Genomic DNA, 21,930 nt, shown 5'->3' on the forward strand with positions numbered 1-21,930 from the left:
TAAAGGCCTTATGTGCTTCCCATACATAGCTAGGGTGTGAGTCACCGTTATCATTAAATTGGAAGTATTCAGAGATTGCCGTTTGTAATTTTTCTTGGGTTGGGGGGTAGTGAAGGAGTGAGTCATCTATTCTCCAAGTAAAAGTTGTGTTTGGTGTGTCAGGCCACTCTAGAACCATGCTTATGGCGGAATGGTCGGACCAGGCCGTAGGTTGGATGTCAGAGTCTTTCAACAGGGATAGGTGATCCTGGTCAATGAACAGGTAATCTATACGGGTGTAGGTTGCCCAAGGGTGGGAGTAAAAGGTGTAATTGTGTTGTGTCGGGTGTTGTATTCTCCATGTATCTAAAAGGCCTAATTCTTCTATACAGGTAAGAAGTGTGTTCGGTGCCCTGGTTCTAGACTGTCCATATTTTGCGGAAGAGTCCATGGTTGGGTCAAGTGTGGTGTTAAAATCTCCACCCATAACTATTGGGCCCCTCCTATGTTCTAAGACCATGGATAGCAGTTTTTGGAAGAAACGTTTTCTACGGCTAAAGGGGGCATAAATATTAACAAGAGTAATTGGATTATTAAACAAAAGCCCAACTAGAATAATAATCCTGCCTTCAGTGTCTACAACCTTATTATGCAACTGAAATTGCAAGTGTTTATGGAGAAGTATGCTAACCCCCTGTTTCTTAGTGAGGTATGCGTTATGGTAACTGACAGGGAAATCTCTTGAAGTCAGGGAAGGTTCTGAACCCGCTACGAAGTGAGTTTTCTTGTAGAAATATGATGGAATGGGGGGTTTTAGCGAAGTGTTTTAGGGCAACAGAGCGTTTATTAGGTGAATTAAGGCCCTTAGTGTTTTGGGATATAATCTGTATATTAGTAACCGTCATGAGTTTTACTGGAAGTGGGCATCTGTTGAGTCTGTCTTACCTGAAAAAGGGAGATGCGTGGAGTATATAGGGACCCTCTGTATTCAAAACACAGCAGCAAGGCTGTAGGGAAGTGTGGACAATCAAGGCCAACAAAGCTACAAAAACCTGGAAGCGGAAATCTAGGAGGAGTAAGCATAGCAATACAATCGGTCAGTATAACAAACAAATAAAAATAGACATGTAAATAGAACAAGTAAAACATAATAGAAACATTTCCATCACTATTCATTTAAAAGAATAAACAGATAATGGGTGAGCGGGGGGGAAACTAAGGCTGGTGACTTAGCCTTCAACTCACTAATGGGCATAAATGAGCTAGTGTAAACATATTACTAAATGAAGTCTGTCTCAATCAACTGGGTCCGTATAGAAAAGGCTGTAAGGACAAAATGATAAGTCCCGTATCCATATTATAAAATTATCTATGAATAAAGGAAGTGAGAAAGAGGGAACGGGGAGAAAGGATGAGATGAGTCAAAAGAAAAACCTCTATTATCAGACATCTTTTCATGGCGGATCTTTAGAGTGGATAAGAGGGTCAGTCATTGTGGTGTTCCTTCTCTTGGTTGGTCTAGTAGACCAGCTCCTTCTTTGTGGTTTGGGTGAAGATGATCTCCTCTGGGGGTCGCTTTTTGCAGCTTCTGAAATCTTGGGCAAAGATGGGAGCGAGATGTCAAGCTGTTTGCAAAATAACTCTAGATCCTCTGGGCGACGATATACGTAGGTTTTCTCATCCTTCAGCACCTTGACAGCGAAAGGGAAGCCCCATCTGTAAGCAATGCCTAGATCCTGCAGGTGTAAGGTTAAGTACCTAGCTTCCTTGCGTTTAGCCAAAGTGATTGGGCTAAGGTCAGAGTAGACTTGTAGGGCATCTTCTCCAAAGTAAATTGGTGCCTTTTTTCTGGCCGCTTGCAGGAGTTTTTCCTTGTCTGCAAATCTGTGGCAGCATAGGATGACGTCTCTGGGGGGCAAATTGTCAGAGGGTTTTGGTCTCAGGGCCCTGTGGGCTCTGTCTAGAGGGATGGGTTCTTTCTCCGGGTCGAGCAGAAATTTGAAGAGGTTCTGGAGGTAGGAGGAAAGCTGTTGTGGGAGTATCTTTTCAGGGATACCTCTTATCCTGAGGTTCTGTCTCCGTCCCCTGTTGTCAAGGTCTTCCATTTGGATCTGTAAACTTTCTATAGCTTCATGTTGATACTGGAAGGCTTGGGTGGTGTTATCTGCAGCTTTATTAACTTCTTCTACTTGCTCCTCTAGTTCCAGGACCCTATCACCCAGTTCATTGATGTCTTTCTTCACTTCTGCTAGGCCGTCTTTTATGGCTTTACTGACTTGTAGAACAATAGCTGCTAGATCTGCTTTGGTAGACAGGGTTTGGAGATCAGCACGTGTGATATGGGTTGTGTCATCTATTACTGTGGTGGCAGTCTGGGAAATGGATTCTGGTGAATCAGGAGCCTGTAGTCTCATGTCACCTATGGCAACTGTGTCTTGGCTTTTGAAATAAGAGTTCAGTTTGCCTCCTGCAGTTATATTCCCCTTCAGTGCCTTGTCAGTCTTGTTTTTACTTTTGGAGGTCATTTTGTTAGGGTGTCTTATATATTTTCACCTCTCTTGTTTATAAATGTCTAGGTGTTCTCTTCCGTTTTCTTTCAGAAGGTTTATATCAGGAACAGTGTCCATGCAGCATTAACTAAAAAGTTTTGCCAACACACCGTATGTCTGCCCGCCTCGAGCTATGAACAAGTCTGGGAGGCCTAGTGTCTTTCTGCTTTAGTGTGTGGTGTCTCTTAGTTATTGCGGTAGTGCAGTATATCCAAGCAGTTTTGCGTATTAGTTAACATAACTCTGCATCACAGATAGAAAAAAGAACAGGCTTATGATGTCCCACTTGTTAATGGAGGCTAATGGTTACGAGTCCCGGATCATGCAAGTTGTGGTTATAGAGGACCGGGTTATAGGGCAGCTGGTATCCGTGAGCTTGTATATGGTGTGGTGGCCTAGTTTGTCAGGGTGATAGGGCTATACTGTAAGGTTTTAGCTCACCTCTTCAGGAATGCTGAACGCCCGGTTCGGAATATCCACCTGCGTCACTTCGGCTAACAGGCCCAGGGTGCGCCACCTCCGTGAATCCACATCATCCTAATAACTGTTTATGGCTGCCGGTTTATGTGTTTATAGGTAGCGATCATTCCGATCTCCTCATAGCTAGTTGTAATCTGATTCATCCCGGATCTCACCACATCATGCCGGATCTCTCTTCTGTGTTCTTCCGTCCTCAGGGACTGTCAGTAGGCCCCACACTGTATCTTCCTCCGCAGAGCTCCGTGAAATCACCGGCTCTTAATAAAAAGTTCACGTTCAGCCTCAGTTAGTCTGTATTTGTGATTAGTGACCCAGTGATAGTCAGTAATTCGTTATAGAGTGCCCATTATAGAGAGCATTAGCCGGAGCTCGAGTGTTGTGCGACCATTCGGCTTGCTGGTCGGCTCCGCCCCCCTTTTGTTTTGTTTTTGAATGTCAGAAATGTATATTTGTGAATGTTGAGATGTTATATTGGTTTCACTGGTAAAAATAAATAATTGAAATGGGTATATATTTGTTTTTTGTTAAGTTGCCTAATAATTATGCACAGTAATAGTCACCTGCACACACAGATATCCCCCTAAAATAGCTATAACTAAAAACAAACTAAAAACTACTTCCAAAACTATTCAGCTTTGATATTAATGAGTTTTTTGGGTTCATTGAGAACATGGTTGTTGTTCAATAATAAAATTAATCCTCAAAAATACAACTTGCCTAATAATTCTGCACTCCCTGTAGATATATAGGCATATATATATATATATATATATATATATCAATTTTACATTACTATTATCAGATAAATATATATAGAAATATATTTGTTTTTATAAATTTAGAGCTGTATGGAGCTTGATGCCCCTGTTTCCACACCAGCCTTTAGGCTCACCGGAAACAGTAGTTATGAAGCAGCGGTCTAAAGACCGCTGCTCCATATTTTGTCTGCCTGCTCTGAGGCTGCAGTCTTCAATCCGTCAGATCCTATACGATCGGGTTGATTGACACCCCCTGCTAGCGGTTGATTGGCCTCGAATCTGCAGGGGGTGGCATTGCACAAACAGTTGAAAAAAACTGCTTGTGTAATGATAAATATGCTGTCGGCATTTGTCGATGTGCGGTGGCCATGATACGCTATATTGTATTATGTCCGCTCGCACTTTGATAAATTGACCCCATAGAGTACAATATAAAAGCAATATGTCAAAACACAAGGCTAAATAAAACAAATATCTAAATTTAGATATTTGTTTTATTTAGCCTTGTGTATTGGCATAGAAATATATATTTAATAATAATTAAATGAAATTTCTATGTAAATAACAAACGGCTATATTACGAGTTTTGCGTTATGAGCGGCTCGGTACTAACTTGCAAGTTATTTCCACCGCTCACCTCTCTATAGCGCTGCTATTACAGCTTTTCATAAACCCGGCGTTAGCAGGCAATATTGCAGCGTTGAGCAAAATTGAACTCCATACCGCACTCAAATACCAGCGCTGCTTTGAGCTGGTTTTACGTGCTTGTGCACGAATTCCCCATAGACATCAATGGCGAGAGCCGGCTAAAAAAAAGCCTAACACCTGCAATAAAGGAGCGTAAAGCTCCGTAACGCATCCCCATTGATTCCTATGAGGAAATAAAAGTTATGTTTACACCCAACACCCTAACATAAACCCCAAGTCTAAACACCCCTAATCTGCTGCCCCCAACATTGCCGACACCTACATTATAATTATTAACCCCTAATCTGCTGCCCCCAACACCACCGCCACCTACATTACACTTATTAACCCCTAATCTGTCGTCCCAGACACCGCTGCCACCTACATTATACTTATTAACCCCTAATCTGCCACCACCAATGATCGCCGCCACCCACCTACACTTATTAACCCCTAATCTGCCGCCCCCGCCACCGCCGCCACCTACATTACACTTATTAACCCCTATTCTGCCGCCCGACAGCGCCACCACCTACATTATACTTATTAACCCCTCATCTGCTGCCCCAATGTCGCCGCCACCCACCTACACTTATTAACCCCTAATCTGCCGCCCCAATGTAGTCGCTACCTACCTACACTTATTAACCCCTAATCGTCTGCCCCCAACGTCGCTGCCACTATACTAAAGTTATTAACCCCTAAACCTAACACCCCTAACTTTAATATAAATAAAATAAATCTAATTAAAAACTACTATCATTAGTTTAATAATTCCTATTTAAAACTAAATACTTAACTGTAAAATAAACCCTAAGCTAGCTACAATATAACTAATAGTTACATTGTAGCTATCTTAGGTTTTGTTTTTATTTCACAGCTAAGTTTGTATTTATTTTAACTAGGTAGACAAGTTAGTAAATAGTTATTAACTATTTACTAACTATCTAGTTAAAATAAATACAAATCTACTTTTAAAATAAAACCTAACCGGAGTTACACTAAAACCTAACCTTACACTACAATTAAATAAATTACATTAATTATATACAATTAACTAAATTAAAAAAAAAAACACACTAAATTACACAAAATAAAAAAGGAATGATCAAATATTTAAACTAATAACACCTAATCTAATAGCCTTATCAAAATAAAAAGCCCCCCAAAATAAAAAGAACCCTATCCTACAATAAACTACCAATTGCCCTTAAAAGGGCCTTTTGCGGGGCATTGTCCCAAAGAAATCAGCTCTTTTACCGGTAAAAAAAAATGCAAACAACCACCAACAGTAAAACCCATTACCCACACAACCAACCCCCCAAATAAACTCCTATCTAAAAAAAACTAAGCACCCCATTGCCCTGAAAAGGGGATTTGGATGGGCATTGCTATTAAAAGGGCATTTAGCTCTTTTTCTGCCCAAACCCTAATCTAAAAATAAAACCCACCCAATAAACCCTTAAAAAAACCTAACACTAACCCCCGAAGATCCACTTACAGTTTTTGAAGACCGGACATCCATCCTAAATGAAGCAGCAGAAGTCCTCAGCGAAGCCGACAGAAGTCTTCATCCAAGCGGGCCGAAGTCTTCATCCAAGCCAGCAGAAGTCTTCATCCAGACGGCATCTTCTATCTTCATCCATCCGGTGCGGAGCGGCTCCATCTTCAAGACATTCGGAGCGGAGCATCCTCTTCTTTCCATGGCTAATGAAGAATGAAGGTTCCTTTAAGGGACGTCATCCAGGATGGCGTCCCTTGAATTCAGATTGGCTGATAGAATTCTATCAGCCAATCGGAATTAAAGGTGAAAAAATCCTATTGGCTGATGCAATCAGCCAATAGGATTGAGCTTCAATCCTATTGGCTGATGCAATCAACCAATATGATTGAGCTCACATTCAATTGGCTCATTGGAACAGCCAATAGAATTTGAGCTCAATCCTATTGGCTGACCCTATCAGCCAATCGAAATTCAAGGGACGCCATCTTGGATGACGTCCCTTAAAGGAACCTTCATTCTTCGTTAGCTGTGGAAAGAAGAGGATGCTCCGCGTCGGATGTCTTGAAGATGGAGCCGCTCCACGCCGGATGGATGAAGATAGAAGATGCCATCTGGATGAAGACTTCTGCTGGCTTGGATGAAGACTTCTGACGGCTTCGCTGAGGACTTCTGCCGCTTCGTTGAGGATGGATGTCTGGTCTTCAAAAACTGTAAGTGGATCTTCAGGGTTTAGTGTTAGGTTTTTTTAAGGGTTTATTGGGTGGGTTTTATTTTTAGATTAGGGTTTGGGCAGAAAAAGAGCTAAATGCCCGTTTAAGACCAATGCCCATCCAAATGCCCTTTTCAGGGCAATGGGGAGCTTATTTTTTTTTAGATAGGATTTTATTTGGGGGGTTGGTTTTATGGGTGGTGGGTTTTACTCTTGGGGGTTGTTTGTATTTTTTTTTTTTACAGGTAAAAGAGTTGATTTCTTTGCCCCGCAAAAGGCCCTTTTAAGGGTCATTGGTAGTTTATTGTTGGCTAGGGTTTTTTCATTTTGGGGGGCTTTTTTATTTTGATAGGGCTATTATATTAGGTGTAATTAGTTTAAATATTTGATAATTTATTTTTTATTTTGTGTAAATTAGTGTTTGTTTTTTGTAATTTAGTTAATTGTATTTAATTAATGTAATTGATTTAATTGTAGTGTAAGGTTAGGTGTTAGTGTAAGACAGGTTAGGTTTTATTTTACAGGTAAATTTGTATTTATTTTAGCTAGGTAGTTATTAAATAGTTAATAACTATTTGCTAACTAGTCTACCTAGTTAAAATAAATACAAACTTGCCTGTGAAATAAAAATAAAACCTAAGCCAGATACAATGTAACTATTAGTTATATTGTAGCTTGCTTAGGGTTTATTTTATAGGTAAATATTTAGTTTTAAATAGGAAATATTTAGTTAATGATAGTAATATTTATTTATATTTATTTTAATTATATTAAAGTTAGTGGGTGTTAGGGTTAGGGTTAGACTTAGGGTTAGGTTTAGGGTTTAATAATTTTAGTATAGTGGCGGCGATTTTGGGGGCAGCAGATTAGGGGTTAAAAATAGTAAAGTAGGTTGCGGTGATGTTAGGGACAGCTGATTAGGGGTTAATAATATTTAACTAGTGTTTGCGATGCGGGAGTGCGGAGGTTTAGGGGTTAATATGTTTATTCTAGTGGCGGTGATGTCGGGAGCGGCAGATTAGGGGTTAATCATTTTGTTTTAGTGTTTGCGATGCGGGAGGGCCTCGGTTTAGGGGTTAATAGGTAGTTTATGGGTGTAAGTGTACTTTTTAGCACTTTAGTTATGAGTTTTATGTTACAACGCTGTAACATAAAAGTCATAGCTACTGACTTTCAGTTTACGGTATGGATCTTGATGGTATAGGCTGTACTGCTCACTTTTTGGCCGGACAGGCAAACTCGTAATACCGGCACTGTGGAAGTCCCATTGAAAAAGGACTTTTTAAAAGCTGCGGTAGTTACGTTGCGCTAAGGCCAAAAAAGTGTGCGGTACAGATATACCTGCAAGACTCGTAATACCAGAGGTAGTGAAAAAGAGCCATAACGCTGCTTTTTCACTCATACCGCAAAACTCCTAATCTAGCCGAAGGGAATGTAAAATATGTGAATCACGCTTTGTGATGTGCAATTTAGTGTTACAGTGATGTTGGGTTAGTGCACATGAAGAATTTGCTAAGCTAAATGCGCGTCATTGAGATTTTAAATATAAAATATTAAAACATATTATTAATAATTATTAAAAAAATATTATACATACTGTAAAAAAAATAAAAATAATATATATATATATACACGTATATATATATATTCTAAGGATTATGTCGATTTTTTTACAGTATGTATAATCAGGGCCAGCTCAAGATATTCTGCTTTCTGGGTCCGAGAATGCAATGACACCAATGACACTTGGTTGAGCACGCCCTGTGTATAATATTTTCTAATAATTATTATTATTATTATTAATATTTTTTTATATTTTATATTTAATAATTCAATAACGTGCATTGAGGTAAGCAATTCTTCATGTGCGCTTACTCAACACTGTGTAAAGTGCAATATGCATACTACTATTCCTATATTCTTCACATAGAAAAAAGTAAAATTGTATTATTAAATATATATTTCTATATATATATGATAGATATTTTTATATATCTGACATGTGCGCCACTGAAAAATTTTGTTTTGTTTTCAATTAGTTAAAAAATCATTTTGTTTCGGCAAATTAGTTTAGTTAAGTTTAAAAAATATATATTTCGGCAAATTAGTTACGTTACGTTAAATTGGTTTTGGATTCATTAGTTTTTTTTTAATCCGTTCGTTTTTTGGATCCATTTGTTTGTTCGGATCCCTTCTTACTTCATATGCATTATTCTATTCTGAACTAAGTTATAGAATAACGCATATGAATAAAGAATGGATCTGAAAAAACGAAAGGATCTGAAAAAACGATTTAATTTAACGTAAAGAATGTGCCTGTGAATGCCGAAACAAAATTATGTAAAACCGTCGCTGCCACTAATTAAAGCTATTAACCCCTAAAGCGCCATCCCCCCACTTTGCCAACAATACCTAAACCTTTAAACCCCTAAACCGCAGCCCACTACATCGCTGACACTAACTAAATAACTAAATAAAGTTATTAACCCCTTAAGCGCCGTTCCCCAACATCACTGACACTAAAAAAAATTAATAACCCCTAAACCACACCCCCCATAACGTCAACATTACCTAAACCTATTAACCCCTAAACCGCATTTCCAAACATCGCCAACACTAACTAAATAACTAAAGTATTAAGCCCTAAACCGCTGTTCTCAGACATCGCCGACACTAACTAAACCTATTAACCCCTAAACCGCAGCCCCCCACATCGCTAACACTACCTAAACCTATTAACCCCTAAACCGCTGTTCCCAAACATCTCCAACACTAACTAAACCTATTAACCCCTAAATTGCACCCGACAACCTAAATGAAACCATATTAACCCTTAACCCTAAACCTAACACCCCCTAACTTTAACATAATTAAAATAGAGCTAAATTAAAGTTACAATTATTAACTAAATAATACCAATTTAAAACTAAATGCAAACTTACCTGTGAAATAAAACCTAAGCTAGCTACAATATAACTAATAGTTATATTGTAGCTAGCTTAGGTTTTACTTTTATCTCAAAAGTAAATTTGTATTTATTTTAACTAGGTAGACTAGGTAGTAAATAGTTATTAACTATTTACTACCTAGTTAAAATAAATCCAAACTTACCTGTGAAATAAAAGTAAAACCGAAGCTGCCTTACACTAAAACCTAACATTACAAAAAATAACAAACAAAATTATCCAAAACAATAAAATTATTCCTATTCTAATACCCCGTTTAAACCCCCCCAAAACCCCCACAAAATAAAAAAAACCCATAATCTATAATAAACTACTAAGGGCCCTTAAAAGGGCCTTTTATAGGGCATTGCCCTAATGAAATCAACTCTTTTGCTAAAAAAGAAAAACAAACACCCCATAAGAGTATACAAACTCCCACCCCCCAAACCGACAAAATAAAAATAAAGGTAAACTTAATCTACCCATTGCCCTGAAAAGGGCGTTTGTATGGGCATTGCCCTTAAAAGGGCATTCATCTCTTTTGCTGCCCATTAAAAATAAAAAAAAATGGCTATTCTAAAAAAGAAAAAAAAAACACCCCAAAAAATAAATAAAAAATACACAAAATAACAAACAAATTATACAAAATAATAAAAATTATTCCTATTCTAATACCCGTTTAAAAAAAACACCCCAAAATAAAAGAACCCTAATCTATAATAACCTACCAATAGCCCTTAAAAGGGCCTTTTGTAGGGTATTGCCCTAAAGAAATCAGCTCTTTTGCTACAAAATAAAAACAAACGCCCCCTAACATTACAAACCTCCAAACCCCCAAACCCACAAAATAAAAAAACCTAATCTACTCATTGCCCTGAAAAGGGCATTTGTATGGGCATTGCCCTTAAATTGCCCGAAAAGGGCATTCAGCTCTTTTAAGATTGCCCAATAGCCCTAATCTAAAAAAAAAAAAACACCCAAAAAAACCTTAAAAAAATGTGACACTAACCCCTCTTTAGGTACTTACAGTTGCTGAAGTCCGGCTTGAACGATCTTCATCCCAGCAGCTCCATCTTCATCCAAACGGCTCCATCTTCATCCATCGATCCAACGTGGAGGTCCTCTTCATGCGATCGTCTGCTGCACACTGACGATTTAAATGCAAGGTACCCCTTTTACACTGGGGGTACCATTGCATTCCTATTGGCTGAAAAAATTAAATCAGCCAATAGGAATTAGAGCTGCTTAAATTCTAATGGTTGTTCAAATCAACTAATAGGATTTAATCTCCGAATTTGGCAAAATTTGGTAAAAAAATGAATTCGGCCGAAACAAAACGCACATGTCTAATATCTGATAATGTTAATGAAAAATCTAGGAATAGATATACAGATAAAGTTATACACACACACATATATATATATATATATATATATATATATAAAGAAATATGCATTTATAATAAAAGTAACATTTTTCTGTACATGAAGAACATTGAGATAAGAAATATGAATAACTCCTGTCGGTTTAGAGAGCAAGCTTTTTCTGCTGCGCTCTCCGTTGACTTCTATGAGGAAAATAAGTTAACACAGTCGCAATATTTAGATAGCACATGTCGGGTTTAGTTTGTGCTTAAACTTTTTATTTTCAATTTGTAATATGTGCGCAACCCGATACATAAAAAGATTACTTCTAGGGACGTTTATGCTCAATCGTGCTCAAGTGCTATATAGCGCCCCACTTGTTGCCCTTCATTATTACACTATTTTCTGCATATAGCTATTTGTTTAACTCCTGCTGAATACATCTGGTGAGCCAATAACAACAGGCATATGTTTAAAGCCACTAATCACCATTGAGATATTAATAGTGCAAGGTTGCTCATGAGCCTACCTAGGTATGCTTTTAAACAAAGGGATCCAAGAGAACAAAATATTTTAAAATTGCATGTTTTATATGAACCATGAAGAATCATTTGGACTTTCATGTACCTTTAAAGGTAAATAGGCTAACTGATTTACTTATGTCATCAAAATTAATTTATTTTTATTTTTAAATGACCCAAAAGTATGAAAAAAATGATAAAGCCAGTATTTCCAATGGTGGCATAGATTTTTATAATTGGCTACTTGAAACAGCATTATTGACTATCACCTAGATTACAAGTTTTGCACTATAGAGGGTGCGAAACGAATGCAACAAAAGTTGCGTTATTTCACCCTCCATAGCGCTGCCATTACAAGTTTCTATAAAGCCTCCTTGTGCGTGCGATATGGTGGTGATGAGCTCCATACGGCACAAAACCCATTGGCTGAAAATACGTGCTCGTGCATTCTTTCGCCATAGACATCAATGGGGAGAGAGTGTTAGAAAAAACACCTGAAGCGCAGAATGAAAAGCTCTGTAAAGCAACCCCATTGATGTCTATGGGGGAAAAAAGTTACAATTAAACCTAACACCCTGACATAAATCTCTATTCTAAACACCCTTAATCTGCCGCTCCTGACATCACCGCCACTAATAAAAGTTATTAACCCCTATTATGCTGCTCGCCGACATCGCCGCCACTATAATAAAGTTATTAACCCCTATTCCCCCGCACCCCAACATCGCAGACACTATAATAAAGCTATTAACCCCTATTCCGCTGTTCCCCCGCTCCCCGACATCGTCGCCACTAAATAAAGTTATTAACCCCTAAACCTCTAGCCTCCCACATCACAGCCACTAAATAAACCTATTAACCCCTAAACCGCCAGCCCCCCACATCGCAAAAAATAAAGTAAACTTTTAACCCCTAAACCTAACAACCCCCTAACTTTAAATTAAAATTACAATATCCCTGTTATAAAAGTTTTCTATAATTTTGTAACTGCAGTTAATGGGCTCTGTTTATGTTATTTTGCAGTGTAGGTTCACTTTTTTACAAGACTGTGACTGCAACTTAAAGGGATATGAAAACCAAACGCCGACTCCACCATCAAGAACATATGTAGAAGATTAGAACTGTAGAGCGATTCATTGCGATCCATATTGCGCAATGAAGGAGAGGCTGTGAGTGTGAGCCGTTCAGCTCCCCTCCATTGTGCAACATGGATGGCTTTGTAAGCGCCACCCAGTGGCGCTTAAGGCTCTTTGTGTCGGTATACCGCTCCCTATTGAGGCTGCTTCTAAGGCGCCTCGGGAACCCTCAGCCAATCGGCGGCCCTGTGTGAGATTCACGTGACTGAGTCTCTCTCATCTACGTCACATAGGAACTTTGGGAAGAGAGCGCGCTTCTAAATTAACCTTAGTCTGAAGTTACCAAAGTGCCGGTAGGAGCAGCAGCTGTGTACTAACCGGGAGACGATGGAGTGACAGTCAGAGTGATCATGAGCAAGCCTAGCAAAGGAGGAGTGTGGCCGCGGCATCACATCATGTCCAGTGTCCAGCAACTGTAAGTACTACTAGTAGAGTGAGGAGGAGTGACATAGTGAGTCATGTGTGACAGCAGACAGTGAGTGACTGTGTGTGCTGTAGTGCAGACTTACTTCCATAACCAAAAAATAAAGGAGCACAGGGGTCGTTAGAAACATCCACGAGTCATAATAGTAATTTGATGGAATAATACTGTAATGGGGTAGAGATATTGTATAGACAAGGGAACAAGTGAGTTAGAGGGGTTGCGAGAGTTGTAATTTACATGATCAGTCATTTTAAAAAAAGGGCATAAATGTTAGTATTTTAAAAAACAATGTACTTTACCGCCGTATGCAGAAAAAAGTGACTTGCCATCCAGATAATCTGTATAGCCTTTGGATCAGTAGCTTTTTAAAACAGCCTAACTAGCAAATGCTAAATTTACTTTGAATCTAACATAAAAGTATTACTTTTGTAATACTTGCTCCTCAGCTGCATTTAAGCGATATTAAAAATGCATGTTTGTGAAGACGAACAAAAAATACATCACATACTGCTGAATGACTAGCCTCAACCAAAAGGTAGAATGCCAAAAAGAAGATGTACGAAGGTCAGACACCAATGTTCCCCCTCTGTGTAGCGCAGACAACACATCAGGCTGCTCAACACAGGAGGGATATAAAAAGGGATTTTTTTTTATTTTAACAGTGTTGGTTTTCAGGAAAACTTAGCAACAAGACAGACCACATGACATAGCACTGTTAAAAAAAAACATACGGAGCTTGTTTAATCGGCTCTTTTAACTTGTGGAAGGATCCAGGGGTGAAACTACAGGGGGTGCAGAGATCTGTTAGTCCTGTGAATATTTTTTGTACACTGTATTGGCAATTTTTAGCTCTACATGCTTAATAAAGTTTGGAATATGTTTATACCATTCCGATTCCAAGGCTATCTTTTCTTCTATTTTTGTACTACGGACTACAAGGAGTCCTTTCTTTGCCCTAGACTCAGATTCCCCATATTATGGCTTTTACCCCCCAGGAGTCTGAGATACAGTCCCTTTATGAAGCAACCCCCCCTATTCTGCAGTGCCTACAATGCCCATTGGATGACATCATACCCGGAAGTGAAAACGCACACAGACAGCAAGGACGGAGGCATGAGGTAGTTATCCACATCGGAGCTGTGGTTTCCTCAACGCATGGTCTGCTGAGCCTGATGTGTTCCTGTTCCCTGAGAGTGGTAAAGCTGCAATAGCAGACTGGTGAGTGACTCTTGCCCTTCCGCAAGGTGGATGCTACAGAGCTTTGACGCTTTACTTTTGGGCTTCATTGCACTGGCATTAGGTTTTTAATTAGGGGTTTGTGCACATCCTGAACTTTTCAGTGAAATGGGGAGCCGTTTGTTGTAGCATTTATATCTACAGGATGGCTTATACTGAGAGGAACTGTTCTCTAGTATTGTTTATATTGTAGTCACTAGCTGACTAGACTTGTTTGGTCTCTAAAGGATGGTATGCTGCGGTTCCTAGGTTCTAATGTTTCCAATAGCATTGTAGAAAACAAAATAGTATAAGGCAGATACTACTAGAATAAATTTAATAATAAAATACGAAGTATAACAATAAAAACAGATTAAATATACAACGCGTTTCTCAGCTTCAAGCTGTTTCCTAAGGCATATCATGATCATATGTATTTATGTATTTAAATGTTAATATATGTATTTACTGAAAAATAAACACATAAATACATATGTACACACACACACACACACATATATATATATATATATATATATATATATGCATTGGAGCCATTTGCTGTCAAATAGATGAAAACATGAAAAATATCTATACCTATATATTATCATATAGATATGTAGTTATAGTTATATATTGTACCTCAATACCATACGATATATGTGGACATAAGTTTGAATAAATAAAACATATTCTTCTATGTGAAGAACATTGGAATGTAACACATTCATATTTTCATATCGGGTTAGCGCATTTGAGAATATGCAGCCAGTTTAGAGTGTGAGTGGTGTGGTTTTTTTCCACTTTTTTGCTCTAATAACTTTTATGGGGAATAGGTTATCACAAGTGCAATATTCTAAGTTCAGCTTTTTGTGAGCGATAACTTTTTACTTTAAACTTGTATACGAGTGCAACACGACGCACACAAAAAGTTTACTTCTAGTGCAGTTAGCACGTGAGTGAAAGCACTAAATAGGCTGCCCTCCACTCATAATCTGGCCCGTAATAAAATACATTGTAGTGTAAACATAACATTTTTATGCACTGAGAAACCAAAAACATTGTGTAACTCACTTTATTGCGATATTCGCTTTATTGCGGTGGTCAGGAGTCAAACCCCTAATAACTCAGAGGTATGCCTGTAATATATATTAATAATAATAATAATATATTAATAGGTTAAGAGAGTGTGTACAAAAGGAAATAAGAGTAATACAAGGGTGTAAAGACGGGAACACTGAGAAAGGCATTAATAGATGATTGACACAGACACACTATGAGATTGTTAATAGCAAGCAAGTTATATTTTTCATTTTACTTGATGCGTCACAGTCTGGATTTCTTACTCTGGGCTATTGGAACACTGTAAACAATGAGTGAACAAGAAAAGAAGAAGGGGCCGAATTATCAAGCTCCGAATGGAGCATGATGCCCCTTGTTTCCGGCGAGCCTTCAGGAAACACAATTAAAGACCGCTGCTCCATAACAGAAATCAACCCAATCGAATACAATCGGGTTGATTGACACCCCCTGCTAGTGGCCGGTTGGCCACAAATCTGCAGGGGGCGGTATTGCACAAGCAGTTCTGATGAACTGCTTGTGCAATGATAAATGCCGACAACGTATGCTACATCGTATCATGTCCGCTCACACTTTGATAAATATGCCCCGAAGTGTCTAAAGACTGTAAGGTATCATCAGAACCTTTGCAGGAGAATAACCAGAAAACAAAAACTTATAAACTAAATTAAGAGACATGAGACACACATTTTATTTTCATGATTCAGACAGAACATACAATTTTGAAAACAACATTTCCAATTTGTTTCTATTTTTCCAAGTCTTCTATAATTGACTTGGGACGATCCTATTCAAAGTGATAACAATGCAATTTATTGAAACTTTTCAACAGATTTTAAGAACCATTTTCCATAAATTTGACACCTGAAGGGACTTGATTCCAAAACAATTTGAAATAATTCTTTCATGTTTTACATGTACAATACACTCTAAAATATCCACATATGCTATTTTAGTTGTTTATATGAATATATGTTCTAGATTAATAAAATTTAGACATGAATGTGAATTTACCGTTTGCTGTTCCCATCTTTTTTGTTGGCGACTGAATTTTTTTTTATAGTTATTTTAAAAACAAAAACAAAAAATATAGAATTCCCAAAAATATTTTTAACAATTGTAATTTACAATATTTAAAACCTAATGTTGATATATTTCTGAAGGGTCCATTACGTCCTGTCTCAACAAGAAAGCAAATGAGGAGCTTTCCCTTAGAAGTGGTTGCTAGGAGACACATGCAATAGCTTTAGTTTTTTTCCCATTCTCAGTAGAGGGCTTTTGCTTATTTGCTTACATTTGATATTTTCTTGCTGTAATAAAAATTCAGCAAAGACAAACCTTGTTCTGGGATATTTAAAGTGATATTTTAAGCCTTTGTGATTTCATCATTTATATATGATAACTGTTTAACTGATCAAAGGAAATAATATAACCGGCCTCATTCTTTTTATGGAAAATAATTTCCAAATCAGAAATTTGTGTTTTCTTAAACATTGAATGAATGAATATATATTATATTAACAAGTTAGTATTAATTTTAATTGGTTGATAAGTGCTTCCTGATAATGTTAATTATGTGATATGTTCTTCTTGCTAATGCTCATTTATATTACTATGGAGTGCACAACTAAAAATGGTAGTTTGAGCTACACTCCCTAAAGAAGTAAAACAAAATTTTCATACCTCTTAACTGTTCCCTATGAGATTGTCTTGGGTTGGGAGGTATAACCCACTACCCACCTGCAAACCCCAAATGGACTGGTTGAAGCCCACCTACATCCATCCATGCATTCCCATGCCACATCAAGACACACCCACATCAATACCCCTCTTTATGTTACTCTGCACCTCCCATGCACAGCCCCACCCACAAATTGCTGGTGGGCCATTGCACATAAGTCCTTCAGCCTCCACATACAGAAAACATCCAGCAAAAGGTATACCATTTTTAAACGGCAAATTATACAAATCAGGAAATTTGAAGAATTTGAAACCCCATGTTACTTTTTTTTATTTTGGCCTATCTACTGATAGTGGGAAATTACCAGTGTAGCCACTGCCTTTAGTAAGGTAAGAAAGCTACCAATATAAAACTTCTACACTGTCACATGCTTTTTAAAGGGTCACTGAACCCATTTTTTTTCTTTCACGATTCAGATAGAGCATGCAATTTTTTTTTTTTTAAATAATTTTTATTATATTTCAACAGGTTTATACATTTTCATATAGTTTCAAAGAAAAAAGATAGATAAATCACTAAACTAAATCGACAATAAACAATCCATACTTATTTTCCTGTTGAATGTATTTTCCCCCTTTCCCCCCCCCCCCTTGTTGTTTTCCCTAAACAACAATATAACGACCATAAAAAAAAAATGAGTTGAGAAGAAAAAAAAAAAAAAAAAAAAGAAGAAAGAAAAAAAAAGAAAAAAAAGGAGGAGCCCCCCCCCCTCCACACGCCTTGCACAAAAAATGGAGAGAATTCAAAATACATCTTCCCCTACCATATTCCCAAGAGTACTATCTCTGAGTTTTGGAAGGGAAATATTATTTGATCTATTTCTATCTCTGTAAGTGATTTAATGAGTGGTGCCCATTTTTTAAAAAAAAGCTTAATGTCAGATTCCTTATCAATGTTGGTATCCCGCTGCTCTAGGATACATAGGATACATTGTTTTTTGAGAAAGTTCTTAATTTCTGATATTGTTGGTAAATTTCTTGACTTCCACTTTTTAAAGATTAGGTATCTGACTGCTAAGATAATAGAGATACTCTTTTTGATTATTTAAGCAGAATATAACCTGGGTTAGAGTGAGATCCAGAGGAGAGATTTTAAGTGATGTCTTTGCCCAATATTCCATTTTAGACCAACACTGTCTAATCCGTGGACAGTCCCAAATCATATGTTTCAGGTCTGCAGCCATCTTAGAGCATTTAGGACATTTGTCAAAGTTTGAATTCTTAAGCTTGAATGCTTTTTCGGGGGTATAATAATATCTATGTATAAGTTTTAGATGAGCCTCCCTCCAGGTGGCAGATATTGTAGCCTGAGACACTCTACGAATGGAGTTTTTTATGAATTGACTATCGATATAGTCCTGCGCTAAGTCTAGATTCCAGACCTGTGCTAGTTTTTCGAGAAGGTGTTTCCCTTTGCCATCTCCCAATAAGTGGTAGCATGGGGTAATAGACATCAGCCCATTTTTGACCAGTGTAAACCAGTCCTCTAATCTGCCTAGGTCCCAATGCCAATTAGTTATTCGCATCAAGTCTGCAATATAATGCCTTAACTGTAGGTATGCGAAGAACTCCTTGTTGGAGAGATTGAAATTATTTTTAAGTTCATCAAATGATTTAATACATTTTCTCTCTTGATCCACAAAGTATATAAGTTTATCCAATCCTAATGAGTGCCATTTTTTGATCACAGATGAATCTAAGCCTGCCTGAAATTTAGGATTACCTATTAGAGGTAGATATTGTGATACCTGCCAGTTTATATCTATGAGTTTTCTGATTCTTCTCCAGGCCCTTAAGGGGTTGAGAAACATTTTAAGTGGTCTAATATTCGCTGGGTAATCTTTGGGTTCACAGTGTAGCAAGGCTGTTGGTAAATATGGATAACATATTTTCTCTTCAAGGTTATTATTTAACACATAATCCTTAGAGAGAGTCCAGTCAGCTATAATTCACGCTAGGAAAGCCAAGTTGTACAGCCTTATATCTGGTAGGGCAAAGCCTCCATAAATTTTTGAAGATGACAGTTTATTTAGGGAGATCCTGGGTCTAACTTTTTGCCAGATAAATCTTCTGAGCATGCTATTTATTAAACGTATATCTCTTTCCAGAAGCATTATTGCTGTATTCTGCAAAACATATAGTAATTTAGGAAAAAGAACCATTTTGAATAATGCTATCCGTCCAGAGATAGAGAGTGGTAGACTCTACCAGTTTCTAAGCTTTTCTCTGAAAGTTGAGATGACTGGTAAAATATTAAGCTTATATAGATCTTTTGGTTCACTTGGGATATTGATACCTAAGTATTTAAATGAATCTTTAACTAGACGAAAAGGAAGATTACTGGGGGAGGAATTATTTTTCCTAAGCCAGAATAATTCTGACTTGGTAGTGTTTACTTTATAGCCTGAGAAGGAGCCAAATTGGTCTATGATTTGTAGCAGTTTAGGGAGGTTAACTTTGCTATTTGATAGATATATAAGGATATCGTCTGCATATAGAGCCAATTTTATTTCATAATCCCCTATCTTAATACCTTCAAGTTGTAGCCTAATCGCAATTGCCAAGGGTTCAATACAGAGGTTGAAGAGGAGAGGGGAGAGGGGGCATCCCTGGCGAGTTCCTCTGTCCAGAACAATTTGGGGGGAGAGTAAGTTATTTACAATTAGACTCGTATGAGGCTGATTGTATAGATTTTTAATAAAATCAAGAAACCCTCCTGAAAACCCAAACTTTTCTAAGGAGAAAAAGAGATGATCATATTGAACAGAGTCGAAGGCTTTTTCAGCATCAACTGAAATAACCGCTAAATCTGGGGGGGCCCTGTCCCCTCTCCTCCCCCCTATAGAAGAAATATTCTGCTGTTACCAGCATTTCTCTAATTTTTGCTGAAGAGTTTCGGGAGTTTAAGAACCCGGCTTGGTCTTTATGGATGATATTACCTAGTATTTTTTGTAGCCTTTGTGCAAGAATTGATGTAAAAATCTTGTAATCAGAATTTAATAAAGTGATTGGCCTATATGACTCCCTAAAAGTTGGATCCTTCCCGCTTTTGAGTATCAGAGTTGTATAGGAGGATGAAAAAGATTTTGTCATCTCTTCTCCATCTATATACATGGAGTTGTATAACTTACAAAGATGTACTGATATCTCTGAGGATAGAATTTTAAAAAATTTGTTGGGCAGCCCATCCGGCCCGGAGGTTTTGTTAAGAGCAAGATCAGCGATAGTTTTCTTAATTTCTTCCTCTGTGATTTGGGCATTAAGAGTTTCAGATATATCATTAGAGATTTTAGGGACTGAGATTTTACTCCAGAAATCTTCCGCTTGAGCTGAGTCTGAGAGTCTAGCAGAATATAATTCTTGATAATATTTTTTAAATTCTTCCACTATTTCCTCATGTTTGAAAATTTCAGTCTCCTCTACAACTAATCTCTCAATTAACGAAGGTTTTTTTTCACTTTTAACCAATTTAGCTAATAATTTCCCAGATTTATTACCAAATTTGTATAATTTAGATTGTAATTTTAATTCTTTTTGGGTTTCTCTATACAATAAAAGATCATCTTTGTTACTTTTTGCACTAATATATTTATCCCAGTTGGCTGGATTTTGGTCCAAGAGAAATCGGTTATAGGCATTTGTTATTGCATTTGTTAGTTCCCTTTCTTTTTGTTGCATCTTTCTGTTTAATGAGGCCATATAGGCTATGATTTCGCCTCTCAACACAGCTTTCGCTGCCTCCCAGAAAATAGCAGGACGGTCTCTGTATTCTGAATTATTGAAAGCATATTCATTAAACTTAACTCTAAGCCAGTTCTTAAATTTCATGTCAGAGGCTAAGTAGGAAGGAAAAAAAAAACGATTTAGCTTAAATTTAGGCTGCTTATCCTGGAGGTCTAAGATGATTGGCCCATGATCAGACAAACATATGGGAAGTATTTTTGTTTTAATCTCATATGTGCACAATCTTTCGTCAATAAGAAAAAAATCAATTCTTGATAATGTTTTATGAGCTTTAGATAAGCAGGTATACTCTCTAACATCAGGATTCTGCATCCTCCATATGTCCCTAATGCCTAGGTTTTGCATTAGCTTCATGAGTAATTTAGCTTCCAAATTATCTTTTTTATGCTTTTTTTGTTTTGTATTTTGTCTCAGTCTGTCAAGTGGGCACTGAGGGGCCATGTTAAAGTCACCTGCAAGAATAAGGCTACCTTCCATCTTAGAGAGTATCTCAGTCTGCAATAGGTTCCAAAATTCTAGGTCAAGAGTATTAGGCGCATAAACGTTACACAATGTGAACACACAATTATTAATTTTTATTTTTAAAATTACTGATCTCCCCTCCGGATCCACCCCGACATAGAGTATTTCTGTATTAATTCTTTTCCCCACTAAAATGGCTACCCCTCTCTTTCTCCCCTGTCCCGGTGAGGCAAATATCTCCTTAACCCATGATGTCTTTAATTTTGAAACTTCCTCTAGATTAAGGTGCGTCTCCTGGAGGAAAGCTATGTCAGTGTTCAGTTTCCTTAATTGGGTAATAATTAGTTTCCTCTTCATAGGGGTAGTAATACCTCCTACGTTCCAGGATACTGTTTTAAAGTTAACCATTTATTTCAATGGATAGATACATGCAATTGGTGTGGGAGGCAAGGGGGAGGGGATAAATAAACCAGAAAGAGAAAAAAAAACAAAAAAAAAAAAAACGAACGAAAGACCGAAAGACAATTATATTGGCAAGCAGATGCCATGTTCTTTTGGTACCTACTCAGTTCACTCACTGGCATTTAACTGACTCAAGAGATTTTCTGCCTCTTGCGCATTTTCAAACATAGA

This window comes from Bombina bombina, chromosome 6, assembly GCF_027579735.1.
Source record: "Bombina bombina isolate aBomBom1 chromosome 6, aBomBom1.pri, whole genome shotgun sequence".
Lineage (NCBI taxonomy): Eukaryota > Metazoa > Chordata > Amphibia > Anura > Bombinatoridae > Bombina > Bombina bombina.